At 42.8% G+C, this 23987-nt stretch overlaps 1 protein-coding gene and 1 long non-coding RNA gene across 4 annotated transcripts in view; one reads left to right on the forward strand and one right to left on the reverse strand.

The window, feature by feature from the left end:
• Positions 1-1310, reverse strand: part of SPIN1 (spindlin 1) — a 51547-nt gene extending 50237 nt beyond the window's left edge. For all 3 annotated transcript variants that reach the window (XM_044445987.1, XM_044445990.1, XM_044445984.1), the window contains exon 1: positions 1092-1310. The gene's annotated coding sequence lies outside the window, so the exon portion shown is untranslated. The remainder of the gene's footprint in view (positions 1-1091) is intronic.
• LOC123031260 lies at positions 1250-19492 on the forward strand. The gene is made up of 4 exons (XR_006416257.1): positions 1250-2357; positions 4100-4211; positions 14729-15254; positions 19221-19492. It is a non-coding gene; the product is annotated as an uncharacterized LOC123031260 (long non-coding RNA).
• The last annotated feature ends 4495 nt before the right edge of the window (positions 19493-23987 follow it).

Raw genomic sequence — 23987 nt, forward strand, 5'->3', positions numbered from 1 at the left:
AAGCAGAGCGTCAGCCATGTTTTGCTTTTGTGTGTGTGTGTGTCCCCAGTATTTACAAACCTGCAGCTGCAGCAGCTCTTGGAGTCTGTGAAGGAAGAGCAGGGTGGGGGGGAGAGAGAGAGAGAGAGAAGAAAAAGAGGAGGGGGAAGAGCGACAAGGAAGGAAGGGAGAAGAGCAGAGAGAAAGGAGAGAAGGGAGGAGAGATAGGCAGCAACAGCAGACAAAGGAACCCAGCAAAGCCTGACAGACACACACACACAGCTGCTGTGTCCGGTGCGATGGAGTATGCTGCTCTTTCCTACCCCATTCGACTGCTTGGGAAAAGCGGGGGGGGGGGGGGAGGCGACGCAAATGCTCCCAGCACCAGCAGCAACAGTTTCACCATCCCCACGTATAACGCATCCTTCCTTCAGCTCCCCCACAACACACACACACACGCCGCGACCCCACAATTCCCAGTAGCATTGAAGGAGACTCAAATCCTGTGACTATGAAGGGGATAAAGGTGACGAGTGGGGGAGTAGAGAGGGAAGAAAGAGGATCTAGGGGATCTGAGCACCCCTGCAGGGGCCCCAGCCTGACACAATAGCGAAGGAGGAGGGAGGGCAGGAGGGGAACATTCAGGCGAAAACCTTTTTTTAATTTTTTTTAATTTTTTTTTTTTTGGAGGGGAGAGAAAAAGCAGGGCTTGGCACCTCCCCCCCGTCCCCTCCCCCCAAGAGGAGGAGCAATTAGCGAGCCGTGGGAGGGGAGGGGAGGGGAAGAGGGCCGCCTCCCGCTCCCCCACCAGGTTACTGAGGGAGCTCCCCTCTGGCTTCACTCCCTCTTTCTTCATGGCAACAGCTTCCGGGAGGGGTGGGGGCGGCGGAGAAAAGGGACGGGGGAGGAGCAGCGCGCCCCGCCGCGAATGAATAATAAATAACGCCAGCCCCGAGGGAGGGAGGGGAGCGGCGGCGGCTCCCCCACAGCGACTCCCTCCGGCCATGGCCGGTACTGACTGCCCAGGCCAAGGGCGGCGCGGTAGCTCCAGCTTCCCCCCGCCCGCTTCCCTGCCCGCTTCCCTCGCTTCCTCCCCGCTCGCGCTCTCTCACCTGCTGCCCGAGCCTCCTTCTTCGCCGCTGCCGCTGCCACTTCCTCCTCCTCCTCCACCGCCGCCTCCGCCTCCACCCGGGCGGGCGTGCGGTGCCCGGCGGGGGGGTGGCGTCGGCGGGGGGGCCAGTGCTGCAGAGGCTTCGCCAGTCCCGCTTGCCTGGCCAGGCCGCTCAGCTCCTCGGCGGCAGTTGCTGCTGCGGCGGTTCCCCTTGTCTCGCTTGGCCCCCTCCTCCTTTGCCGCCGCCGCCGCTTAGCCCTCCTCTCGCTTGCCACATTGGGATCCTCCCTTCTGCCAGCACGGGAGTCGCTGCCAGGAGAGAGGCCTCCGCACCTTCCTGCCAAATAGTGAGCCGCGCCAAACACGCGGCCCCGCCTTCCTCCGTTCTGCGGCGCGCAGGCGTACTTCGCCTATTGAACTGCGACAGGAGAACTGAAGCCGCGAGCTCTCGCGCTCCTCCCGCCCCTCCTTAGCTCGGAAGCCCCAGTACGCTTGCGCGGACTCAGCCTGGTACCTCGGCTCTCGAGGATGGGGAGAACGTAACTTTAGTCCGCATCCTTCGCAGGGTGAGAAGCCAACTCTGGAGCTGCGCATGAGACGCTACTCTTGTGCCACAGAATAAAAAGAAACTGGTTTACCGTCATATTCGCTTTTTCAGATGTATAGCTGCTTCTGAAACATAGCTGATGCAGCCAAGAAAAACCAAACCAAATATAAGGTATATGTCTGCATCACAAGACATGTTTTATGTGCATTGTGCCCCTCATATAAATGAAAGCATTTGCACCAATAGTCTAAAGGATCATGGGCATATCACACATTTTTCAACATGTTTAGGAACTAAGGGGAAACATATGTGAAAGCTGATCTGATGACTACTGGTGTGTACGTGTGCCCTGTAAACCAGGATTGCAGAAGCATCAAGTCAGCTGAATTGCAAGACCTCCTAGAGTTCCTGCAGGAGCTCCAGAGGAATCCCTGCTGTTATTTCTAATCTCAGGTCCAAAATTGCAGTAGGGATGGCAAGCCTTGTTTCCTGCCAAGCTTCCGCACTTTTGCCCTGACAAGAGGTCCCTAGAACTGCCCACCTTTTTACCACTGCAGTCTGCTTGCTCACCTGCCTCTTGCTCTGAACCATGCAACAGTGATGGCCAAAAGGAGGAGCAGCAAATGCTGCCACTTGCTTACTGATTTTCCCACTGTCAAGGAAGAAAGTGCCAGCCCTGAAGAGGAGGAGAAGTGACAGCATCTATTGACAAGGGCAGTGGTAAGGTAGACCAGTCACCAAAGGAGGAAGCCCTCTGATGCTTTTTTGCCCAAGAGCTTGCAGGCACCTAGAGCTGGAGTTGGGAAATGCAGGCACTAAGGCACTGTGTCAGTGCTAGGAAGAATTTCTGCATGGGCAGGATAGGCATGGAACTCCATGCTTTCTTCAGAAGGGAGAAAATGAAAAAGGATACAGGGGCATAATGGTCTGGTCCCTTTTTTGACCTGAGAGGCACCATCTTAGAACTGGCAAAGGTTGAGGTAGAGGAGGCACCTCTTACAAAAGGAGTTCAGAGAGAGAAAAATCAACCTATAGACAAAACCACAACCACATCCTATGGAAGTTATCTGTCCCAGATACCTGATTTGCAGGAAATAATAAAATCACTAGATGTCCTAGTAAGGCTTAATAAATGTATTTATTAAGCCTTAATAATTGTATACACATGCACAAGCTTGCATAACCATGCAATCAGTACTTCTGTGGTCAGCAGTTTTGTAACTAGGTGGAGGTTTTCCACCCACTTCAGGTGGTCTCTCTGCTGTAGCCTAAATAAGATTGTGTTGTACCTGAGAGTGTCTCTTACCCAACTGAAGACCACAACAGTTGTGGGCTTATCTGGGATCTGATGGTGGAATAGGTGACTGGGAGGAGCGGGTTCTCTCAATTGGTGCACACAACCAGAAAGGGGGTTGTTCTGGGAGGTTGAGCAATGTGTATGAATGGTGAATGATTTTTATGAGTCTCTGACCAGCTCTAGGCCTTAAGGCAAGCCATGATGCTATGCCATGATGCCATGGTAGGCATGTCATGAGCGAAGCCGGCTGGAGCCAGGGGTAAAACTAGATGGCCCGGGTGGGCCCTTCTGACTCACTCTGTTTCTGTGTTTCTATAAGCCTCCAATAAGGGGAACCTCAATGGCTGGCAGTGTCTCAATTGCCAATGAAGCCCTGAACCAGTGATATGTGGAACCCTGGAACCCTGTGATTCAGTGATGAATAAAAGAATCCCTTATGTTTGTCTTTATGAGACTTCCCAGAACTGAGAAAACTTCTTCAGGGAGTCAAAGCTTTGTAGAAAGCTTGAAACTGACAGGAACAATTTTAGATGGGCATCCTGACCTGATAGAGAAACTACGTTGTTAGCCCTGATCCTTCACCATAGGCTAGTGTACATCTGCCCTGAAACCTCCTTACCTTTTGTCCCTTATTTCACCCATTCATCCTTTTATTTCCACCTTCATGTACCTCTTGCAAACTGCCTTTCTGATCTCCCCTGTACCTTCCTTCAACCTGTGCACATAACTACAATATTTTACAAGGCCCTTGTACAGCACATTTCCTTTCAGTCCCCTATGAAATACAGTGGTATCTTGGCTCATGAACTTAATCTGTTCCAGGACACTGACTGTGACCCAAATTGGTTGTGAGCCAAGTCAAATTTCCCCATAAGGTTCAATGTAGATAAGGTTAATCCATTCTGTAACTTCTTTTTTTTTAATCACAAAAATGAGGCGGGTGTGATTGCGGGCGTGCTTGGGGGGAGAGGCGGGAATGACCGCGATTGTTACCTGATGTAGAGTTTGTGACCCAAGGCAAAATTTTTCAGAAATTTCTGTTCACAACCCAATTTGGTCATGAACTGAGACGTTTGTGAGCTGAGGTACCACTGTACCTACCTGCTGCATGTATTTCCTGTAAGTCTGAATAAATAGCAACATTCTTTTGCTTGAACACCCCCAGCATACCTGTTCTCCCTGGGTATTTTCATGATCCGCTCAGAAGGTCCTCCATGCTCAGATACCAGCCTGGGAGTTCAGCAGTCATCCAGGTGACCACATCATCAGCCAATCAGGTGAGTAAAGTGGACAATGGACAGGAATCCCTGCTTTGCTAAACTATCCCCTCCGTCCTTGGCAAATTTACAAGGGTTCCAGATGCTGCCCAGAGTCCCACATAACCCAGACGCTTTCATATGACATGAGGAAAGGGTAAGGCCTAGAAAGGGGCCTGTAAGCCTCGAGGTTCACTCTTTAAGAAGATCTAAGTCCTAAGAGCAGCATACTTTAAGTGGGTGAGAAGACCTCCACAAAGGGCCATAATGGGACAGGAACAAAGTAAAAGTGTCCCTATATGGTCAGATGGCTAAAAGTGTTGCCTTCAAAGGCAGATTTGTCAAAGATAACATACTACTGCCACAGGTTGTTAGAAGGCTTTGAAAATTATTCAGGTGTACAAGATGAGAGAAAAATGCCTCTACAGCAATGGTAAATGTCCTGTTAAAATGGTCTACTCAGTACTGAGGAAATGAGATTCAAGGACATAACAGTAGGATGGAAAAATAAACCCACTGGAGAAATCTTAGACACAGTCCAACATTGTTTAGAGCCCCAAGAAAAGCTTTAGGAAGATTTCAGTGATTCTGTTTTAGTCATGCAGGCAGCCCAACTCAAGTCACAGACCCCCAAGGGTAGGAGTTCTCACAGCAGAGGTAGGTGAGGAAGATTTAGAAGAAAGGGGCAAGGTGTCACATGGCAAGGAATAGACCTCAGTCAGCCAGGTCAGCCCAAGCCAGAAAAACCAAAGAATATGTGTGAATACTTCCATGGTGGCCAGGCAAGCCACTCAGAGAAGGAATGCTCATATAGGGAGGTCTAACTACGAAGGCATATGAATAAGGATGTATGAGGGGGTGGTGGGAATCTGTCCACTTTTCTCAGTTCAACTCCCCAGACTCAAACATTTTCTGTGAGGAGTTTTGGTATAATACATGGATAATCTGCTCCTGGTCAGTCCAGATCATCCAAAATGTATCTCAGGTTCAGTCTATGGCTTACAGCAATTGGCAAAAAGACAAGTGGCCAAAACCAAAGTCCAGTGTGTTCAAAAAGAACTCCTATATTTGGGATATTCCTTCCCACTGGAAGGCAGAGAGCTAACAACTCAAAGAATAGAAACAATCAAAAATACCCCAACTTAATATGCAAAGACAAATCAGAGGGATTTGGGGACATTGTGGGCAATGGATCATGGATTCTGAAAAATTAGAAAACCTCTCATTAGAAGCAGAAACGCCTGAACTTCTTCAGTGGGGAGACACACATGAGCAGGCATTCAGTCAGATTAAGCAAGCACTGTTCCAAGTACCAGTACTAGCACTCCTGGATTATAGTAACACATTCAACATCTTCTGCCATGAACAGTTGGGAAAAGCCTCAGGTGTATTAAGTGAAGAACATGGTACTAGGCAGAGGTCAGTAGCTTACCTCAGTCTCTCACTTGATCCTATATCAATGGCTTTTCCACCTAGCCTCAGCGCGATGGTCACAGCAGCAGTGCTAGTGAGAGCTAGTGAACGTCTGGTCTTGCAACATCCCCTGGTCAAGCGACACAGTTACAATGCTGCTCTTAAAAGCTAAAATCCTGTACCTGTCCACTACTCATCTTCACCAATACTAAACCCCTTCTAGCACAAGATGGAATAGAAGTGAAAAGATGTAGTTCCCTTTATCCAGTAACCTTGTTGCCAGGGAAAGATGAAGGGAATTCATACAACAGCCTAGCTGCTATTCAGTGAGATGCAAAGACAAGGCTAGGTTTAAAAGACCAGGCATTGGAAGATATGCGGGGGGGGGGGGGGGGGGGGGATGCATAGATGGCTCAGTAAACAGAGATGAAAGAAACAAGTGGGTTTGCAATAATAGGCAGTTCTGGGAAAGCCTTGGAAGAAAGCCCACTCCTAGAGGACCATTCTGTTGTCCAAATGTGGACTTGTATCTGCCCTGGCTTGCTATTACCCAATAAGAAACATGACAGGCATGTGGAGATCAGAATTTTATTTTGCAAAATAAAAGACATCCAGTAGATCATTCCAAACTGAGCCCCCAAGCTACTCTTGGTTTCCCTTTTTATAGTGCAAAGTAAACAAAGCATCACATCATTACACTTTCCTTAGACATTTCCTATCTTAAGCAAATAATTTCTTATTTAAAGTAAGCAGCCTTAAACATGTGTCCTGTTTTCCTTGTAGAGGCTAACTGTCAGGGTCATTTGCAGTCCTTCTTCTTATGGAGTTTTGCAATGCAAGCACTTGGTATTTTGGGGCTTCCTCATCAATTCCTCCCTTTGGAGCTATGCCACACAGTTGCCTTAGTGCCATAGTTAGGCTGAACTGGTTCTACTGATCATAAGCCCCCTTCAGGGGTTTTCTCATAATGGTAGAGCAAAGCTGGAGTAAATTGAGAATACATTGAAGATAACAGTAACAACTTATAAATACTATAATTATGAAGGTTCCATAAAAGAATGACAATTTTAGACAAATAAAACCTTGTAATCCTGAGGTCAGCTAAATCTTCAAATTAAATCCTTTCAATTTTTGCACAGGGACATAAACTACATGTTGAATATGATCAGCACATTTTCTTACCACTTATCAATTAGCATCAATCTTTAGAGTTCATCTACCTCCAGTTAGGCAACCTGGGAGCCTGCAGCTCCCCTCAGACCTTCGTGCAGACACCCCGTTGGCAGAGCCCACTGCAGCTCAGAACTCCTGAGCTCAAGCGAACTGCTGGTCTCCAGCTCCACGGTGGCACTGAATGGTAGCATATACCATTCAGGTGGACTGATTCTATCTGGAGAATGCACTGCAATCAAGTCCTCTGGATCCCCAGCTGGGGTCTGGGCTCCAGTCTCTGGTCCAGGTGCAATGGGAGCCTTGCAAATCCCTGGTAGCACTTTCCAATTTGTTTCTCCTGAAACATCAACACATATCTTGCCAATCGGTGTCCCACTATTCTGTTTTGGTACGATACCTGGCTTCTTCCCCTGTCTGATTTTCTTTTATGGGGTCATCTGAGAAGATTATGGGGCTAATCAAGTCTTCTGATGTTAGCAGATGGGCTCTGAAGGGAATGATGACCTCTTCCCCTTCCCAGTCATTTAGTTAGCTAAATTCAGGAAGAGTGCCATAGTCTTAACAAGGATGTTATTGAATTCTCAGAGGGTTCTAGAGTCAAGACTCCCTTCCTGCCCACCAAGTTAATAGAAGTGCACAAAAGGACATACCTACTATGTCATACTTTCTGACCATGATTCCTTTATGCTCCCTGTTGGAAGGGTTACTATAGTAATGTTTTTTACCAAAAGATTCTAAAGCCACACAAACTACTATTACAGTCAACCAAATTCTAGCAGAGGCCCAAGAGTCATTACTTTCTTCCATGAAAGGCAACTTTCCCAGACTGTTTTCAAGTGTCTCTTATTACATTTCTAGTTACAGGCCAAGACCCGAAGAGTCCTGTGATAGACATTTTTCTTCCGGGCACTTCTTCCCACTCTCTCCAGTTGCTAAGGCCTTGGCTGCCTCACTGACATCTTCTTCTGGGCCAGGCAAACTGCTTGACCTGGTCTGTGAGTCTTCTCCAAAGGGTTCAGCATTCTCCATTCAGCTGTGATGGATGCAAGTCATAACACTTTCCAGCTTTTCTGCTGTGAGGTTGGGAACAGCACTGAGAGGGGCCCCTTCCAACACAAAACTAACAGTTCTTGCTTCCAGTCTTCACTAGCATCCAGTCTCCATGCTGTACATCATGTACTGGGTGGTCCACTGGTGAGGGTTGATGGGAGCTATGGATCTGGGAAACATGAGATTGCAGGGCAATCACATATTCTTAATTCTATTTCCCCCAGTAATAAAAGATATAGTTCCTGAGAAGGGGAGGGGCCCATAGCACATCAAAGGAGTTCTTAGTATAGCCTCGATTTGTCCTAGTGCTAAAGGAAGTACTTCAGGGCATTTTACATTGTCCTAGAACAAGTCTCTTTAGCCCAGTCTTCAAGGTTCTGTTTTACTGTACAATGGAAGCTTTGTTGAACTTGGGTGTTCTAATCAAGTTTCACAACAACCGTTTGTGTATAGCAATGGCATTTGCCCATGTACATAGGTACAAAAATACTCGGACTCATCTTGATGATTGTAAACCTTAACCAGCATGCATTTTAAACAACCATTACTTGGACTTTTGAATGAAACAAATCCTATATCCATTAAAAATGCCAGGAACCAGGTGATTTGCCCTTTCTGTCTCATATATCTACCTACATTCTAGTCCTGAGAGATTAGGCACACACAACTATAGTGTTAAACTATTTTAAGAAAATTTGGTACCAGTCAATCAAGTTTCACAGTTTTGATCATCTCATAGTAAGGATCTTAGCACAATCAGGCAGCTGACTCTGCCTACTCCCATTGTGGTACAAAACACTTCAGTTATCAAGATATTTTCCTACATCTTTACCCAAGTAAACCACACATTTAATCACAGCTACATACATTGATGACTGTAAGGCAATCAATAATGCATTTACACAAGACCATTCTAAATATTCAGAACTTCACATTGAGCAAGGGATCTTCTTTCATTTCTCATATCTCATCATTCAAAACGTGGATTTAAACCTTGCTCAAACACAAAATGAGAAACACAAGAAACAGCTTGTTTAGCCTTTCTTGGGGGCTGATACAAATATGATGCATGTCCTATAACATTGCTACTTTCTGTCATGCCTTGTAAGGCTTGCCTTCCTTAAAATATTCCTCTATTGTTTTATCAAGAGTTCCAATAGGGTTTTCTGTTTTAAAACTATCATGTTCCTACACACATGTTCTGCATGCAGCAATATAAACTTTGAGCACTGTACATTCTTGGAATTTTAATTAGGGCTGAAATACATAGTAATTGTAGAGAGAAATAAGATTTTGTACCCAGCATGTCGGAAGTCTTTGGAATAATTATTTGTTTAGTGTGTAGAAAATAATAAAAAAAATTGAAAACCAACACTGTACATTCTTCCTCTAAAGCCTTCTCCACCACTCTTTTGCACATTTTTTTTTCTTTTGAGTGTTAGTCTAGGTGCTCCTCTGTTCAAGTAAATTCACCCTGTTTGGAGTGAATTCTCTTGTCCTGTGGCTTTGCACTTTGCATATGCTCTGGAGCCACAGGAATGCTTTTTCTGCAATTCTCACAACTACTGATTTTTCCTTCTAGAACATATCTTTGTTCCAAGTAGTATGATCTATCTATACTTCTTCCTAGGCTTGGGGTTGGCCACTTCTCACCTCCAGGAGAGCCTGTAGTCTCACTTTAATTTTTTTTTTGTGCAAAATACTCAGCAATTTCTTCAATACCTGCTGCATTCTATAACTCCTCCTTTAACACCCTTATGGACCAAATCATCAAACCCAGCAATCTGAATGTACAAACACTTGCATTGAGTCTGCCTCTTCCAGCCAAATCCACTACCTCACACTCTCCATAGGACCCCATTCCAAACAAGTTGGGGAGCAACAGGCCTCAAAAGACTTGGAATTCCCTGCTGAGGCTTTAATGCATGCTGCCAGCAAGAACAAATTCCCGCCTTGTGTCTATACTAGCACACAAAACACCCAGAAAGTCCCAGCTGCAGACAACAAACATTCCTATTGCCTTTTAATCATATTCTGCAGTCTAAAGATACAAACAGCTTCCTGTCCAACTAATGTGCAACTAATGTGCAAAAGGAAAAATAAGAGATGTTGCCCATTACCTGCCTTGCAGCATTCCCCTGTGTTGGAAGGAAAGCTGCATGTTCTGTATTCAGAGCTTGCTCTCTGCTTCACCACCCTAGGACTACTTAGCGATCGACTTGTTCTGAACTAATGGCTTATTAAAATCCATTGTCCCATTAGATTTTACTTTTCCCTTTTGAACACCAGCCTGTCACTGTTCAGGCTGTCTACTGTACATGAGCTTCCTGTACCTTGTACAGGACTTCAGCCTGACGCTACCCACTTAGCAGAAGTTCAGCACACAGCCAGTAGAGCAGAGCAGCAGAAGTGGCTGGAGAAAGGCTGTATTCCCAATGGCACGCATAGCGTAAGACTTGTAAAGAAAGAGAGCATGGATTACCAAGTATAGCATCCTTGGCTTGTTCCAGGAATCAGACCAGTTTGCAAGCAGTGGCTGAGCATGGTGCAGCCTGTCAAAGCCTAATGTGGGAAACCCTGCCCAAGTCTCTTGGGCAGCAGCACCCCCACTCCAAAAGGTCAATGCATGAAGTCAGAATTAAACTATACAAATGCCCAGATGTTAGAGGTTCTAGTATGCATTGGTCACTGTAGCCATGTTTTCCAGACAGGTGGATGCTTATCCAGTGGAGGGGGCAGATGCAGTTACAGTGACAAAAACTGTCAAGAGAGTGTATTCTAAGATTTGGTCTACCAGTCATACTCCAGAGTGACCGAGGCAGGCACTTCACCAGGAGGGTGATGACCTAGGCCAGTGATGGTGAACCTTTTAGAGACCGAGTGCCCAAACTGCAACCCAAAACCCACTTATGTATGGCAAAGTGCCAACACTGCAATCAAACCTGAAAACTGAAGTTTTAGTTTAGAAAAAAACAACTCACAGTCAGTCCAAGGCAGCACACTGACCAGTCATGCCAAAGCTCAGACGAGTCATGGCTAATGAGTCGTGGCCTGTGACATCATTGCCTGGTACCACTACTCCTTTACGAGCATGCGCATGGCTCCTATGTGCACTGTTATCCGATGCTCGGCCGCTGGGGCGATGCTGGGCAACTTGGCGTGCTCTGCGGCACACGTGCCATAAGTTCGCCACCACTGCCCTAGGTCATGAGGCACAAGAAGTTAACGTTACCATTCCCTCTAGCACCCACAGTCCGCCTGTCTACTTGAGAGGTACAATGACAATTTGAAAAATAAGATTGCAAAATTTTGTGAAGAAATGGGCATCAAATGGACTGAGGTTCTTCCAATAGCACTTAATGGTATGAAAGCAGTAGCAGGTTCACTAGGACTATCCCTCCATGAGATCCTAACAGATAGACCCATGAAAATACCTGTTCCTCCACCACCAGCAAAAGAAAGCCTGAAATTAGTAGATGAGCTGGTCAGAGACTATTAGTCAACTAACAAACTCAGTGCAAGAACTCTTTACCACACAAATGGGCAGGCACATAAGAAACTTGGGGAGATCCCACAGAAGAAATGAGATAGCATCAAAGTGGGATCGGATAATGACACCAGCTGCTGAAGACTTGTTAGGATCCTAACACCAAGAATTGGGATAGAGCAGTGCACCAAAGAAATAATACACCTCAAAGAAAACTTGTTCAACATGAGTATGGTCCTAGAGAAGAGTGATGATGCCACAGTTGTAGTCAAAGAAACAGCTGAGCTATCATAAACAGAAAAGTATTAGATGTGTTCACAACAACACGGGGAGGAGTCTGTCCTCTGATAAACCAAGCCTGTTGCATGTACATAGACTGCACTGGACAAATCATGACCCGTGTACAAGTTCTTAGAGACCAAGTGGAAAGATCACAGCACTTGAGAGGTAAACCCAACACACAGGTGAGGTCTAACTGGTTAGGAAATTTCTCTCCTGACAGGTCTGGCACAATCCATTTCCTGCTTAAAAGCCTAGTCTTGATTGCAGCTGTTGATATACAGAACTGTTACTTCTATATATTTTAGTGCAGAGATTACCACTGTGTTTTAAAAGAAACCAGAACAAGCAAATGACTGTAACAGAGCTCAGGAGCCTTGTTCACGCTGAGACACCAGAAAAAAAGCATGCTTATGGAAGAAGCAGAAAGGTTTCTGAGCACAGAAGAAAATTGATTGTAGGTGATGCTGATCATGTCTACAAAGTGGGGAATGTCATGACCTGGTCAAGAGGTGCCATCTTAGAAAGGGTGAAGGTTGGGGCAGGTAGGGCATCTCTTACCATGAAAAGGAGTTCAGAAAATAAGTCAGCCCCTAGACAAAGCCAACCTCATCCTATGGAAATTGCCTGTAAGCAGTCTCCATATCTCGTCTTCAGGGAATAACCAAACCACAAATGATCCAGGAAGGCTTAAGAGGTATATGCATACTTCCAAGTGCATATCACATTATCACATGCTCTCTATATAGTTAGAACTTCTGAAACTAGATGGACCATTTCCACCCAAGTCCAAGTGGTCTTTCCATTGCAGTATACCCTTCTCCTAAATTGTGTTGCACCTGAGGGTGTCTCTAAGTAACTGAAGGCCACGATAGGATATAAGTGATTGTGGCCATGCGTTATGGTGTCAGTCAACTCATGGAGGTTCTGTGGGGTGAGGACAATTTGGTCTTCCACTTCAACAATGCTCTGTATGACATGTGCATTTATTTTGAAGAATTATGCAACACCTTGTAATGGAAATATGCTTACAACAGACTACAGTAATACTGTAAAAACCACAGACATACTAGTAGTTTTTTAACCTCTGGCCCAAGGAAGGGCTCAAAATGTGCTTTGCTTCCACAGTCCCAAGGTAACTGGCAGTTGGAGTGAAGTGTTCATCCTGACCAGGAGAAAGCAAGCAAACTCCCTATAGTCAGTGGTTGGAGCAGACTGGTCTTCTCTCTTCATAATGTTCTTCCAGGGAGGAAGGGAGGGCAGCCTTCCAGTGCCCCTTCATCTCCTGGCCAGAGCATGCCTATTTTCAACATAATACTCTGTTTCATGCATTCATACATACTACATAATGTATCACAGAACCTCAGGTACAACAATTAAACAATAAAACCTCAAGTACAACAATTAAACAAAAGCAAAAGTAGCTGAGTTGGCCAAAAGAAAACTTCTCCAAAAAGTGGTAAAATCATATTAAGATTACAGCTTTACTAGTTTAACTAAAACTGCAAGAGCTACTCAATGCTGACTTCATAGTAACTACAGACACTTTTTTCATTCTCCCACTCTTCCATTTTGCTTTGTTGACCATCTTGTGTGGTGAAGCTTTTGAAAAACTTGAAAGCTTGCCCAGTGTTTTATGGTTTTTAAGGTTGCCTAATATATGTAGTATGCTGATACAGATTTTAAGATTTTTCCATTGGAATAATGGAATTATACCTGGTCCATAACAAATGTATGGTTTGCATTGTTTCTGCACTGGCTGTTATGACTCATGAAGCCTGCCTTGTGAAGTCTCTGGACTACATGGTGAGTTTCAAGACTAGTGATACAGACCTTAAGAACATCTGGCCAAAATTTCTGAGCAGTTTGGAGTCCAAAATTGAAAGACACAAAATCTTAAATCTTTAACACACACATTTTTAAAAACAGTTTAAAAGAGTAGAATGGAAGATACAATAAAACACCTTTACCTCATAAACACAATAATTTAAAACCTCAATATAAGCTATCAAATGAGAGTAAAGTCTTGACCTGGTATCCAAAATGGCAATACTGGTACCAAGTAGACATCCGTGGGGAGAACATTTCCTAACTAGGACCACCACCAACAGGTCCTCATTCTTGTTGCCATCCTCTGAACCTTGCTCAGAAAAGGCTCTTGGAGGGGCTCATGTGTTGATTCTGGAATACAGGTGTGTCCCTGTCAGGTGAAGAACTTTGTCAGATACTGTGGTCTCAAGTCATGTAAGGCTTTATGGGTTAAAACCAGCATCTTGAATTGGTCTCAGAAACTTCCAGGCAGCCAGTGTTAATGGACCAGAATTGGAGTTATATTGATCTGGGTGAGAAATCTCTTAAAAGGAATGGCAAATTTTGCAAGAGTTGGTGAGAGAAAGACTCACAGTTTGCCATATGAAGGCAGTTTGTCAAAGTGATACTAACCATCAAGGAATCAAATATTTCTACTCTAACCACATCATCTTGGAGTCTGATCAAGCCTGCTTCCTGAAGATGTAAGCTACATGGGATGCTTGATGGAGAGATAGTGTAGTGTCAACTTTTGAGTATACATGGGGCTTGAAGGAGAACTGCCAATGTGTATTTTTCCAGGTGAGAGATGGTGATGTGACTGCGGGCAGAGACCTAGGTAGGAGCTGGAGGGAGGCTGCCACAAATGAGAATTGTGTCCTCCAATCAATGTTTGTAAGCTAACTGTGGAAAACTCCATGTTGTCTCTGTGGAATGGAGATTTACTTATCCTCGCAGGGGATCGTTTAAAACTTATTCTCTCTCTTGTTGAATATAATTTGCTAAATTTGATAAGATAATTTGTACAGTTCGATCTGATAACTGTATTGTGATACATATTTGTCTCAGAAGCCTTTGCATCTTGCAAGACTCCCGCACCAACATTTCAAATTGACTGCCTTGCAAATATTTGTCCCAGAGAGCCAGACAGCTACAGGTGTGGGATACAGATGCAACAAATAAAATAAATAAATATTTATCTTACATAGTTAATGGTTTTCTACATCTCTCTCATAAATTGTTGCAGTCTTCTATGCTATATTTTATAAAGAAACAAATGAATTATTAAGCATATTTCTGTAGTAAATCTGAAATTTGTTTCTTACAGAGGCATTCTAGCAGAAGCATTAATACCATGACTTTTCACTGGCCTAGGAGCCTGATATGGGAAAGGTGAAATATTTCTAGCTGAGCTCAGAAAAGGCCAACAGGTATTTCAGATATGGAAGCTGAAGATAAAGATAACTGCTTGCTCAACTACTGTTCGCATGTGTTCAACTTACGACACAAATAAGTGGACATGAAAAATCCTAAGTAAACAGGACCTAGAAAAGAGAAACAGATGTTATCCTGTTTTGAAGGGAAGTGTGTCTCAGCATTACTGACAAGATATGAAGTAAACATATTGCTCTCCAAATCATTGCTGGAAATTTTGAAGAAAAAGTAAGAACTTTTTATTATGAACCGAATCACATAACTGGGCTAATAAGGAATCAGATAAATATGAGAGCCAGAGCACACGGACTTGAAAAGCAAACATCAGTTCTCATCACATGGTTCATCTATCCTCAGAAGGTCAAGAGCTGTCGTCCTCATCATGATCCTTTTTGCTCCCAGCTCAGAAATGCCTTTGGGTAAGAAACTTTCTTCTTTAGAGGTAATGCTTCTATGAACTAAACTTAGGACACTTTAGAATATACTTTGTTTGCAACCACATTGTATTTTGATGTTTTGATATCTAATATGAAAGCTGATGATGATTTTGAAGCAAAAGAGGAAAGGACAGGTTTGATCCTTACATCTCCTGTTTACAAACGCTGTGTATTAATACCAGTGATTGTATACATTTATTATTTCTTTGATGGAACTTTGTTCATGGAATATTGCATGGAATATGTTACTGGCTGATCCATGATCAAGCGAAATACAGAAATCCCAAATACCTAGTCAAGGACACATCTGTCACAGTTTTGATATTTTTATGTGCATTTATCTACTAATAGTATTGCTGTTTACAAATGCTCCTACTCTACGCTTTGAACACTGCCGTAACCTTTAGTGCTGTTCATTTGGTGTGATGTGAACTATATTTATTACTATTCATTCATCACGTTTGAGCTACACAGGGCACAATTTTATGGAAAAGCAGGATACATTATAAAAAAAGATAATGATATGATAATGGATAGACAGCACCTCACATAGCTGAATATGTTGTCTTGAAAGCAGATGTAGAAATGCTTAGAGAGGATCCACTGGAATGGGACGACCTATTTATTTATTTATTTATTTATTTATTTATGTATTTATGTATTTTTGCATTTATATGCTACTGCCTACTCCCAGTGGAGTCACTCTTACTGCACATTGATGGTCCCGTTGATTTAGAATAACTAAGGGTGTAATCCCATGAGCACCAGTTAGAAGCTAAATGGCCACAGGAACATTTGGAACTGCATCTTGGAAGGAGCTCGCAAACAAGCCCCTCTGATTCACTCTCGCAGCCCTCTCAGATTGCATGGTGCCCACTGCAGCTCTAAGGTCAGAAGACCAACCTCAAAGCCATAAGTGGGAAAGGCATTCTGGAGGGGGGGAGGGGCAGGGAATGGAGACACAAGACTCTGCTGGGAGACCATGTACACTCGGAGCATTTCAGATGTTCTCCTTGCAAACAAGCACCAAAGATTTAGATGGCCCAAACTGGCTAAGACTTTACAAGATGGGAGAAGTGCAGAGCTGACCTTCACTTCTGCCTTCCTTCCATCTTCTGAGCATCCTCTGAGTTCAGGAGGCAGTCACACATGGTCACCTGGAGGTCTGCATCTAATGGCACTACCTCCCTAGCCCACTGCCCTCAGATGCCACACTTGGTATCATTTTTTAAAAATAATTTTAGGGCAGGTTCACTTGTTCAAGTGAAGCCCATAACATGGCAAATCAGCACATCAGACTTATCAGCACTTCCTTTCTTGAGTAATTGCCTGAGGTGACAAGAAACATTGTTCATCTTGTGATAGGATGGAGGTTTTGTGTGTTAAAATTACCAGCCACTGGCAGTAATTGTCATATGAATAGAACTATTTAACCTATGAATATATGCTAATTATTCTTTAGTGTGTCTCTCTTGTTGACAGAATTGGCATAGTTAAACAATAATAGTTAAACCATAAAGATCTTCCTTTTTATTCTTGTAGCATAGGGCAATTCTTTTATGTTAATCCATCTATAATTCATAACTAATTTGGTAAGTCCTTGGAATCACTAAAGTGGATTAAAATTTTAAAAAAGCTTTATCCTTTCAAACTCATTGGGAAAAAATGGGGATATGCTTTTCTTTTACTGGCTTTTGAGTACTCTGACAGAACATGAAAATCATGTTACCACAAAAGGACTTAATCTGCATTGTTATCTTATGATTGTCCCTTTAGACTCAGGCCAATTGACTTAAGTAGTGTGGAAATCTGAGATTCCCACCTGCTTTTTACAGACCCAGGAGCATACCTGTTTCCTCCAGTGACACATTCTAGGTGACTTGCCATAACATACCCAGAAAAATACCAGATGGATTAACTGTGCTAAGCTGTTGCAGCAAAACAATGAAGAATAATGTGGCACTTTAAATACTAGCAAAATATGTCAGTACATAAGTGTTTGTGGGCCCAGGCTACTATGATGGATGAAAGAATGATAACAGTGAATAACTATATATAGAGTGGGCTGCATCCAAACATTCTCATACTTAGAGGAGATCCAGTGAAATTAATTGGACCAGTGATTGACTGAAGCCCCATTGATTTCAATGGTTCTACTCTGAGCATAACCAAGTCAAGATCTAAGCCAGTGACTACAATGAAGAAAGGGGGGGGGTTTGTTTTGTTTTTGGGGTTTATTTTGTTTATAAGTGGAGAAAGGCCAATGAACACCAAATACTACTACACAAAAGAAAAACCAGCCAAAAAAGCTAAACCTGGATGCAGAGTTTCTTTCAGCTGGGGGGCCAAATTCCATTCCAGAGAAACTTTCAAGGGTTGCATTCCATACTAGGGGAGCCTGAAGGCAAAGGGGACAGGAATTAGCATATTTTAGCTTAAAGGTTTTACTGTCAATAGCAACTTTTTAGGAGAGGAATTCAATCTTTTAGAATGCCCAAAAGCCAGGAAGCCACCAGTTGCCAAGGCCTGCTGGTTATTATTCCAGTGGGCGTTGCTGTGTGCCATCCAACAGTGTGGTCCATCACACTCAAAATAACAAGGGAGTTGTGAGTGGTTAGAGACATGCATCTTTATTCTGGATCCTTTTTGAGTGATCTCAAGATAGGTATGATATGGATCCTAAACCCCGCTGGACTGTGAGATGGTCCCAGATCATCTCCTTCCAGACTTAACCTGGTCCTGAATGCAGATGAGTGACAAACAGAGAGGAATACCCTTCTATCTGGGTGCATTTCATTGAAATACAGGGTAAATTTTCCAGTTGGTATCCAAAATAGAGTCTATGTGTTCAGAGCCAGACTTTGATTCAAGCTTAAGACAGGATAATTGGGGAGCCAATCGTTCACAGGAAACTCAAGGCCTGCGAATTTGGCTTTGCCTGGTCTCCCATCTGATTTCTCCCAGAGGAGAATAAGATTCTCTTTCAGCCCAGCTGCAAGGTAAGGTTGCAAGTGAAACCTCTTATTCACACCTGAGAGATTATCTATGGAAACTGAACAAGTGTGGGCTGTACAAGGGAGGGGGTTTGGAGGACTGTCACCCAAGCTGAGATGCCCTTTCTGATATAGTATATGCAGATGGTTTAGAAAGTAAGGCATGGGGTTTGGTACTGCACTCATTCAAGTCTTATAATTCTTGGTCCTCCAATGGGAAGCCCACAAGCAGGACATGAGTGCAATGCCTCACTCCTGTTCCCCAGGAATTGGTACCGAGAAGCATATTGCTTCTGATGGAGGCAATTTCCAGCCATCATGACTAGTAGCCACTGATTGTCTTATCCTACATAAATGTATCAAATCTGAACTTCATTAGGTTTAGGGTTGAACCGTTAGACCATGTACTACTGTTTTGCTCTTTCTATAGAGATGCACAAAAAGAGTTTATTTGTTGCTTGCTAGTTAAGAAGTCAAGTCATTAATCTGACTTCTACGTATCACCAGGATAAACAGGTGATAAACAGGTCAGCTAAATTTTTAGCAGCAGCAATTACAATCAGGTCAAATGTGATTGTAAAATTGTAGTTTTTACATATTTACTTGTTTAAATTTTGGCATTGCAATGTATAAATATATCTGATATATATGTGTTATTTATAGTATACTGATTTTATGTTTTCTTATATTTATGCAAAGGCATATGGCTAATGCAAATAAAGGAAACGTTGCTAGTGTTCAGGGTTAATAGATGCTTCCTTCTGTCTGTCCTGATCTCTCCCCATTCAGCTGTATTTTTCCCAAGAGAATGAGAAAATATCTTTCTATCCACTTCCACCACACTTGCAGCTTTGTTAGTGAAGTGGCTACATCCATATTCTCTCTGTTAAGGGTTTCTGGAGATATCACACAGAACTGTATTTTCATGTTCTAGTTTTTTCCTTTTCATACTTAGATGATTGGAACGTTTCATCATTGAAGCTTATGGAGAGCGAAGACTGTATAAACCTGAACCAGATCTCCTGATTTTGAATTCTGATATCTGATTTCACAGAAAGCATACATGGGTGCTTTGTCATCTCTTCTAATTTTGGGATGCATGGTCTTTCTATTGACACTGCTGAATGCTGAATTCTGGACTTTGCCACAAATGTACAGGTTAGTCTAGTGTGATAATTCAGATCAGCATCTGATTAGACCATTTAATGATAGCCATGAATTCTGACAGAAGAGAAGCTGCCATGTGTTCATTTCAGTTACCTTATTCTTCTCCCTACCCTCGGTATGAAGTACCGTATTTTTCACTCTATAAGACGCACCTGACCATAAGACGCACCTAGTTTTTAGAGGAGGAAAACAAGAAAAAAAATATTCTGACTCAAATGGGCACATAATCACAGGCACATTCCCCACCACTTCCCCATGGGCTGCACATCTGACAGACTTACTGCACACACATATTCGCTCTGTAAGACGCACAGACATTTCCCCTTACTTTTGAGGGGGGGAAAAGTGCATCTTATAGAACAAAAAAATACAGTAATTTATACTTCATGTTTATCTGAACACCTGCTGGCAAAAAGATTTTAAAACTGAATATCTGTATATTCTGGCAAATCTTCAGGTTAGTTAACATGTTTACCCAGTTTGCACAACTCACAGATTGCTGAGTCATTTACCCAGTGAGATCATGTGGCAAAACAAAACAACAAACAAACAGAAACCCAACCATGCTGCCTCACCATTTCCTGAGTTAAACAACCCAGGACCTGGCCTGTGAACTAGTCCCTTGGCATTTGCACAGGACTCCTTTTACGCTAGTTCTTTACATTTTCCTTTCATTGCATGGAGAATTTCACATTTTCAAGTCAAACAGCATCCTCACCGAAGATGTGTTTTTACAAGGTTGGCAGACTAATTGCAGATTAGATGGATATTGGGAGATTAGCGGGTAGATTAGAGGATGAGATTTTTTTGTTTGTTTTGTCCTTTTCACAGAATACTACAATCTTAGATCATCCAGTGAAGAGGAATGTTGGGAGATTCAGGAGAAACAAAAGGAAGCACTATTGACTTTGCTTCTTCAACATGTGGTGAAGGATGCCAGTTTAGATGGTTTTAAATGTGGATTAGATAAATTAATGGTAGATGAGACTACTGATGGCTGCAGAGCATAATGGCTATATGTCAGGAGTCTAAATCACCTGGTAGATCTTCAGGTAATTTGCAGAACCTCAGCAAGGGTTTTCATCTTCCAACAGTTTAACAATAGCAATAATATAAAGCTTTTATTCCCCTTCTAAATTAGGCTGCTGAATTCAAAAAAGCCTGGGGCAAGACAGGAGTAGATTTTTGTATGAAAGAGCTGGTTTTCAAGTTCCAGTTCTAGTAGTGGAATGAATTTCTGCACTGAATATATGCTTCAGGTCTCCTTGTTCCGCAATTCTATGTATGCCTTCCTGTGCCGTTATTTTCCACCTGGCTCTCATTGGTGAAGCTGAGGCATCTAGTGAAAAACAAATTAGATCCCAACAATCTAAAGTTTGCTCACTTGTACCTTCTATACATATGAAAGCTCCAGGATCAGAAGTACTGTTGATCTCAACACTAGATGCTTGGAATTCAGGATGCTGGACTTAAATCAGAATTATTCTGGTCCAAAAGGTTTCCCTTTATAGTCTTATGAGATCAGTGAGTATGTCAACCATCTATAAAACGTGTGTTTCTCATTCTTTTTCTACTTTTTAAAGCAGGTATTCAATGCTAGATCCTTTTTAACAGAATGACAGAAAAAGCTTGACAAAGCACACAAGGCTCTTGAATCTATTTGATAAATGTGCCTCTTTATCTGAATGTTATGTTTCTCTCTCTCTCTCTCCTTCCCATGTATGTGCGTAAAATTTCTATTCTGCCCATTAGCCAAAACAGCTCTCTGGACAGGTTACAAAATATAGTAATATATTAACAAATGTTCAAATTATCCAGCTTTATGTTAGTAGTCCATATTGCCATTTCAGTTCCTAATAATACTAATAATAGTGAGATTCATTTGCTACTTGCAGCTTCCTCACAGTAGTATGGAGGTTAGAGTCAAAGGGATTCTGTTGGTTAGCAAATGCTACTGTGAGTTCTTTTTCTCACCTGAGTATTCTTCAGATAACAGCATCAACTGTAGATGACCTTTATAAAGATATATTCCTCTGGCACCATCCATCTATTTTCATAATTATGTCGCTGGTGCTCAAATGTTTTATTGTATGTGTAATCGTTTAACTTCTTATTTTTGTGAAGAGTTTGGGAAGCACTAATAGTCTAATTATTATTTGGTTGATAGTGATCACTAGACTAATAACTCATAGAAGTGGAAAATGTTTCAGATCCTAAAGAACGTGATTGAAATATGCAGCTTAGAATAAATGTTCATGTGTTATTGTGATGAACTTTACCTCCTCTGTCGCAGCAACTGCTCTGAACGAAGGACTTGCTCATATTGTCACAGCCTTAAGTTACCGAGATACCTAGGAAAGAAGTAAGCAGTTCATGATCAACCCACCAAGCACTGATTAGTCATTTTCATTTCTCTCCCTGGGAGCAGCCTCTGAAGGAAAAAGCCTCAGCCCCCAGCCAGCTGGCAAACTGGGAAGGCAAGCGCAAGCCTTGAGCTCAGGAGTGGGTGTCATTCCCTCTCCTCCACAAATCCGTTTGCTGAGTTACTTTAGTTATTCATAGATTTTAGTTGTGTTTGTTTTAATCTTAATGCCAGAGAGTATTTCTGAACTTTTCTCAGCTTGGCTCTTTGATCGATGTAGAGCGGAGTTGATTTGATCCTCTTGCCTAGTCTGAGGGTTGGCTTCTACCATGTACCACTCTGCTGGGTTATTCATAATTTAACAACCTGGTTATTAAAGAGTTTAAAGGAGGCTATGGAAAGGAGGATCAATCTTCTCCTCCCATTTTTTGGGAAACAAAATGCCCATCCTTCTGCTATCTATTTATAATCAAGTATATATATTTTTTCCTATCTGGCCTTTTCAGAGGGAAAAAGATAACAATTCTCATGAGGGGTTGAGGGGGACAATCCTATGCATTCAAGGGACCATAGGACACTACCAATCTTCATGGTCAGAGATGGTGTTTTGAGCTTGGAGAGAAAAATCCACCATCTGGCCCACTCCTCTTTGCAACCACTGAAGAGCTGCACTGGCTGTCTGAGATCAGGGGTGCAACCTTGGAGAGGCATAAAAGGTTGTGCTTTGGTGGATGGGAAGAGGAAAAAACAGGAATGGCCTGGATATGAGCTGATCTGGGGCTTCTCTGATTCCCCCCCCACACACACACACACAAATGCTTTCACTAGATGGATGAACTAGTAAAAATGCATGGTGGGAGAACAAGGTAGTGGAGATTCTCACTCCTCCTGTCCTGCATGGGCTGGCTGTAAGCTTTCAAATGTGGGGCCTGCAGTCCTTGAGGGTGTAACTCATAGGATTGCACCCTAAAAGATGCATATTCTTGAGCAGAGCATGAATTGCATAATGCATCTAGAAGAAGTGCTACCACTTCATATTGTTTTTGTCAAACTTTTCTTTAACACATAGAAATGTGGGAAATTTACATTCTTCCAAAAGATCATTAGCCTCTTTCCTCCCATTTAAACACCTTACTTAAATGATTCCTTTCATTAATTAATTACACATTAATGAACTCCCCAGTGTACTTTGGCTATGTGGTGGTATAGAAATGAAATAGATAATCATAATAATTTCTTCATTCTATATCAAAGATGTTTTATTATTATCCTCAAGTCTTCTCTGACTTACAGTGACCCTATGAATGAAAGCCCTCCAAAATATCCCATCCATGACAGTCCTGCTCAACTCTTCTATATTTAAGGCTGTGGGCTTCTTCATGGAGTCAATCCAGCTCACATTCGGTCTTCATCTACCTTCAATTTTCTCCAGGGAGTTTTGCCTTCTTATGATGTGCCTGAAGTTTTATCATTTTTGTCATTATTTGTAATAACCAATGCCCTCTGGGCGATGTACAAATATTCATAAAATACAAACAAAACAAAAACCCAGTTAACAAGATTTAAAACTGAAACTTCATAGATTCATTCAGCTGTTAGAATAGCTTACAACAACCCACAGGTACTATTTAGAGCTGTTCAACTCCTTGGCACAGGAGTTGAGTCATTTTAACATGGTGATGGAAGGATAGTAAAGTTGGTGCCAGACAGGCCTCAGGGAGGAGATCATTCCGTAATGAGGAGGCTATTCCTTGTTGCCACCAACCAAGCTGCCCTTGAAGGCCGCACTTGAAGAAAAGCCTCACATTTTGGGCATTGTGTCTGGATAGATTGTGGTTGGGAGAGGCATTCCATCAAGCACTGTGGAGGAAAGCCATGTAGGGTTTTATAGGTTAAAGTCAGCACCCTGAAGTGGGCTTAGAAGCAGTATAAGCAATCAGTGCAAGCTGGCCAGAACTGGTGTTAAATGTTGAGACTTTTTGGTCCTACTGCTGCACAGATGGTTCAAACTCAATGTTAACTATTGTTTGAGAGTTATATTTATATGTCTCTCTTCCTAAGAACTCAGTAAAACATTTTTAGCCTCACAAAAATATTGTGATGTAGGTTAGAGTAAGAGATAGTGGAGAATCTGCTAGCCCTCATGATGGAGCAGGGATGAACCTGGGTTTCTTATGCATGTGCAAATTTGTT

The sequence above is a fragment of the Varanus komodoensis genome, unplaced genomic scaffold (assembly GCF_004798865.1).
Source record: "Varanus komodoensis strain SLA01 unplaced genomic scaffold, ASM479886v1 scaffold5, whole genome shotgun sequence".
In the NCBI taxonomy this organism is placed as follows: Eukaryota; Metazoa; Chordata; class Lepidosauria; order Squamata; family Varanidae; genus Varanus; species Varanus komodoensis.